Source organism: Alligator mississippiensis, chromosome 7 (assembly GCF_030867095.1).
Source record: "Alligator mississippiensis isolate rAllMis1 chromosome 7, rAllMis1, whole genome shotgun sequence".
Lineage (NCBI taxonomy): Eukaryota > Metazoa > Chordata > Crocodylia > Alligatoridae > Alligator > Alligator mississippiensis.
Genome location: NC_081830.1, coordinates 6,074,356 through 6,079,760, shown reverse-complemented (window position 1 = coordinate 6,079,760; position 5,405 = coordinate 6,074,356).

Here is a 5,405-nt window from a genome sequence, read left to right as displayed (position 1 = left end):
TCCCAGAGGCTTCCACCAGTGCTGTGGGAATGATCCTTCAAGTCTCACCATTGTGGGAGAGGTTTGGTGAGGAAGGGACCGGACAGGCCCCAGACAGCACTGGTTTGGGTCTTCGCTTCTGCCCATTGGGGCACCCAGTACTATGGTGCTGGAGCCCAGTCTGTGCCTCTTGGCATTCACCCATCACTCCCCCCAGACCCACTTTCCTGTTCTCCCACTTGGCAGTTTTCTCCCTGGCCTCCCCCAGGCTTGTGACATGCTGAGATGCTGCAGTGATGGGCTCAGGTGTGGCCCTAGATAACCCTGTCCCAATCTATAGACGTACAGAGCAGCGCTCAGGAGAGCAGCGGTGTCTCACTAGGAGAGTCTGTTGCTGGAGCAGCTGTCTATCTCACCAAAAGTTAGTTTGCTGCTGGCAATCCAAACACAGCATATTTCTATTTGCTTGAGAGCAGACCGAAGCTGGAGGACCAGATTGAATACTACTGGGCAAGCTGGGGTGCACTCATGCTATACTGGATTGACTAGTGGATACCTTGGGCTGCTTTATTTCTGCTCCAGATGGGGCCAGCATGACCTGGGATTGGGGCCATGGAGACATAAACAGGTGGTGAAAGGCCTGGAGAACTTGAAATCCAGGAGTGCTGGGCCGGGACTGCTGTGTTACCTCAGTGACTTCTGCTCTGTGCCATCACCAGGAGGGAGGGAGCATTTGCAGAGGTTTTCATAGAGACTCGAATACATCTCTGATTGTTGTGTGTCTGGTGCAGTAATACAGAGCTGTGTTTTCTGCCTTCAGGCCATTTGTCTGCAGGTACAGCAGGCCGCTGGAGTCATCCCTGGAGATGGTGAACCACCCTTTCACCATGTCGCTGTAGTCGGTGGCATGGTTGTTGGCAGCTTTGCGTATCTTTGCCACCCGCTGCAGCCCTGTGGCTGGGGAGAGCCAGAACCGCTCCAACTACTAGGCAATGAAGTTGATCCCAGAGGTTTGGCAGGTGAGGGAGGCAGAGAGATCCTGTGGGCACCTGAACTCCCCCTCCGGACTCCACCACCTGGACCTGCAAATGGGTACCTGTGGGGAAAGGACATTCAAAGGACCACGTTCCCTCAGGCCCTGCATGAGAGCGGATGAAACCGCTGGAAACCTATCCTGTCCTGGGTTTCTCTGGGCACCAGGGTAAAAACCAGCAGTGCTCTCGGGTACCTGCCACCTCTGCCTGGACATGGGTAGGGGGAAGAGTTACCTGGGAGGGCATTGAGGAGGCACAGGATGCTCCCCCAGGGTAGCATGGTGCTGCTCTGCCAGCGATTGCTTATGGGGAGAAGCCTGGCAAGCCCCAAGCCTTCATGGGTCTGTTTATAAAACCCTTTATTCCTCTCACTGCATTTCTGGAGATCTGACCCTTCAGCCTCTCCTTACTTGCAGAGCCTTGTTGACTCACTGCATGAGTTGGCCCTGGAGTTTTTCAGTAGGTCCAACCAGTCCCAAATACCTAAGTAACAGCTTAGGAAAATGACAAATCTTTCTGACTTCAGGTATTTGTGTTCTGTCGTGGGGAGCTTGTCTTTTCCTAGATTGCAGGGGCCTTTGGTGACTGAGGGTCGGGGGTCTTGGAGCAAATGAGAATTCAGGCTGTAGGACATTCATTCATGGATCAGGCCGGAGGCCCATTTGGCCCACAGGTCTCTCTCTATTTGAAGCTGGTTTCTATCAGAGGTTCAGGGAATGATGATAGGTAGTGGCAGCATACTCACCAGCCCTAGGATGTCGTGCCCAAGGGGAAAGGGCCTCCTACCCTGGAGGTTAAGGCTCCCTTTATCCCTTGCAATAAAGTAAATGAAAGTAAATTAATTTCACTTGTTCTTAAATGAGTAATTGAAGTTTGCCCCAAGACATTGCTGCTAAAAGTCTGCAGGCTCCCACCTGATGCTGCAGCTCCCAGCTTGAGAGCACACAGCCCCCCCACCCGTGTCCCAGGGTCGAGTGCCCTGAGCTCTCTGCCCTCCAGCCCCAGGGAAGATGGCCCATGGCTCAGCTTTGTTCTCATGGCAGCAGCTGTACAAGGTATTTTATACCTGTAACTCCAAGAGGTGGCCTGAGCCTGGCAGCCTCTCCAGGTTAGAGTCACATCAGCATGGACATGTCTTTTCCCAGGTGTCTGGTCCCAGGTGCAGCTGGTGGAGTGTGGAGGGGCCAGGAAGAAGCCTGCAGACTCTTTCCACCTTTCTTGCAAAGTCTCCAGGTTCAGCTCTGGCAGCTACGCCATGCACTGGATCCAACAGGCTCCTGAAAAAGGGCTGGAGTGGGTTTCAGTTATTGCATAATATTCCTGACTGTCATCATAAGCAGATTCAGTGTGTACACAACATGGAGGAAACATGGCAAAGTTCCCCACACGTGTCTGAAGGAAGAGACATGCCCAAGAGCTGAGTTTGCTCTGTGGGCATTGTTCATTGGAAATCGGGGCTGGGGCTGGAAGGGGTGCAGTGTTTCTTGGGGGAAGGGTATGATGCAGCGCTGGTACAAGCATCACCCCTTTCCCAGGAGTGTCAGCGGCACAGGCCTCCCTAGGGATCGGAAAGCAGCAGCACAGAGAGGTGAGATGAAGTGATATGGCCACGGCCTCCCAAGCTGAAGGCGCAGAGTGTGCCGGTCTCTGGACTCGTGGGCCAGTGCTTGGCAATGACAGACAAGTCTCTGAGTGGCCCCCGTGGCCCCCAGGGCAGGTGTCATGCAGACAAAAGCAGACGGTTGTTTCTGTGTTGAGTGGTTTTCTACCCGAAAGCATCTCTAACTGGCAGGTGGGTTTTGGCTGCAGCCACAAGGCAGGTGAGCTCTGCCTTGGGTTCCTCTTCCCCTTCCCCTGGGGTCTTATCCCCTCCCTTGCTGGATTAACTGCACAGGTACTGAGAAGTTCAAGACACTGGTCTTGAAGTGATGGGAGCCCAAGAAGGGTGGCTGTGCCTTAAGGAAATGATCCTTCGGGCACAAAGCGAGACGATCCCCATGTGAGGCAAAAGAGGGAAAGGGGCCAGGAGGCTTCCCTGGCTGACCACAGAAATCCAGGGCAGCCTAAGGGCCAAAAAGGAAGCACATAAAAAGTGGAAACAGGGAGAGATCACCAAAGACGAATATACCTCCTCTACTCGTGCTTGTTGGGAGGCAGTTAGACAGGCCAAAGCTACCATGGAGCTGAGGATGGCATCCCAACTAAAAGACAACAAGAAATATTCAGATACATTGGGAGTAAAAGGAAGGCCCAGGGAGGAATAGGACCGCTGCTAAATGGGCAGAAACAATTGGTGACGGACAGGGGGGACAAGGCTGAACTCCTCAACGAGTTCTTTGCCTCAGTGTCCCTAAGCGAGGGGCACGACAAGTCTCTCACTGGGGTTGTAGAGGCAGCAGAAAGGCGCCAGACTGCCATGCGTAGACCCTGAGATGGTGCAGAGTCACTTGGAAGAACTGGATGCCTTTAAGTCGGCAGGCCCGGATGGGCTCCATCCGAGGGTGCTGAAGGCACTGGCCGACATCACTGCAGAGCCACTGGCGGGAATATTCGAACGCTCGTGGCGCACGGGCCAAGACCCAGAGGACTGGAAAAGGGCCAATGTGGTCCCCATTTTCAAAAAGGGGAGGAAGGAGGACCCGGGCAACTACAGGCCAGTCAGGCTCACCTCCATCCTTGGCAAAGTCTTTGAAAAAATTATCAAGACTCACATTTGTGAGAGCCCGGCAGGACAAATTATGCTGAGGGGAAACCAGCATGGGTTTGTGGCGGGCAGATCGTGCCTGACCAACCTAGTCTCTTTCTATGACCAGGTTACGAAACGCCTGGACACGGGAGGAGGGGTGGATGTTGTATACTTAGACTTAAGGAAGGCCTTCGATACGGTATCCCACCCCATACTGGTGAACAAGTTAAGAGGCTGTGACGTGGATGACTACACAGTCCGGTGGGTGGCGAATTGGCTAGAGGGTCGCACCCAGAGAGTCGTGGTGGATGGGTCGGTCTCGACCTGGAAGGGTGTGGGCAGTGGGGTCCCGCAGGGCTCAGTCCTTGGACCGATACTCTTTAATGTCTTCATCAGCGACTTGGACGAGGGAGTGAAGTGTACTCTGTCCAAGTTTGCAGATGACACAAAGCTATGGGGAGAAGTGGACATGCCGGAGGGCAGGGAACAGCTGCAGGCAGACCTGGATAGGTTGGACAAGTGGGCAGAAAACAACAGGATGCAGTTCAACAAGGAGAAATGCAAAGTGCTGCACCTAGGGAGGAAAAATGTCCAGCACACCTACAGCCTAGGGAAATGACCTGTTAGGTGGCACAGAGGTGGAAAGGGATCTTGGAGTCCTAGTGGACTCCAAGTTGAACATGAGCCGGCAGTGTGACGAAGCCATCAGAAAAGCCAATGGCACTTTATCGTGCATCAGCAGATGCATGACGAATAGGTCCAAGGAGGTGATACTTCCCCTCTATAGGGTGCTGGTCAGACCGCAGTTGGAGTACTGCGTGCAATTCTGGGCGCCGCACTTCAAGAAGGATGCGGATAACCTGGAGAGGGTCCAGAGAAGGGCCACTCGTATGGTTAAGGGCCTGGAGACCAAGCCCTACGAGGAGAGACTAGAGAAACTGGACCTTTTCAGCCTCCACAAGAGAAGGTTGAGAGGCGACCTTGTGGCTGCCTATAAGTTCATCACGGGGGCGCAGAAGGGAATTGGTGAGGATTTATTCACCAAGGCACCCCCGGGGGTTACAAGAAACAATGGCCACAAGCTAGCAGAGAGCAGATTTAGACTGGACATTAGGAAGAACTTCTTCACAGTTCGAGTGGCCAAGGTCTGGAACGGGCTCCCAAGGGAGGTGGTGCTCTCCCCTACCCTGGGGGTCTTCAAGAGGAGGTTAGATGAGTATCTAGCTGGGGTCATCTAGACCCAGCACTCTTTCCTGCCCATGCAGGGGGTCGGACTCGATGATCTATTGAGTTCCCTTCCGACCCTAACATCTATGAATCTATGAATCTACAACAAAAGTTTATCCATCCCATCCCAGTTTTCTTGTGCTGGGACAACTTCTCTATCAGAGTCCAGCTCGCCGCCTTGCCCTGGTCAGACCCCCAGCCTCTCTGCGCTACCCCACACTCTCCAGACCCTGCTCTGCCCCATGTTCATGTCCCCAGCCCTGCTTGGGTTTCCAGCACTTGGATCTGCATCAAACAACAGTGTCACTCCTGGCCAAGGCTGGGCCTTTGGGTGTGGGGCGGGGGGGGGGGGGTCACCCCTCCCCACAACACTCAGCTCGTACAGGTGGGGGGTGGTGCTGGGGCCAGGGTCAGGTCCCCCCGCTGAAGGCCTGGTCCCAAATGCTCAGAGAGAGCAGCTGAGGGTGAGGGGATAACAG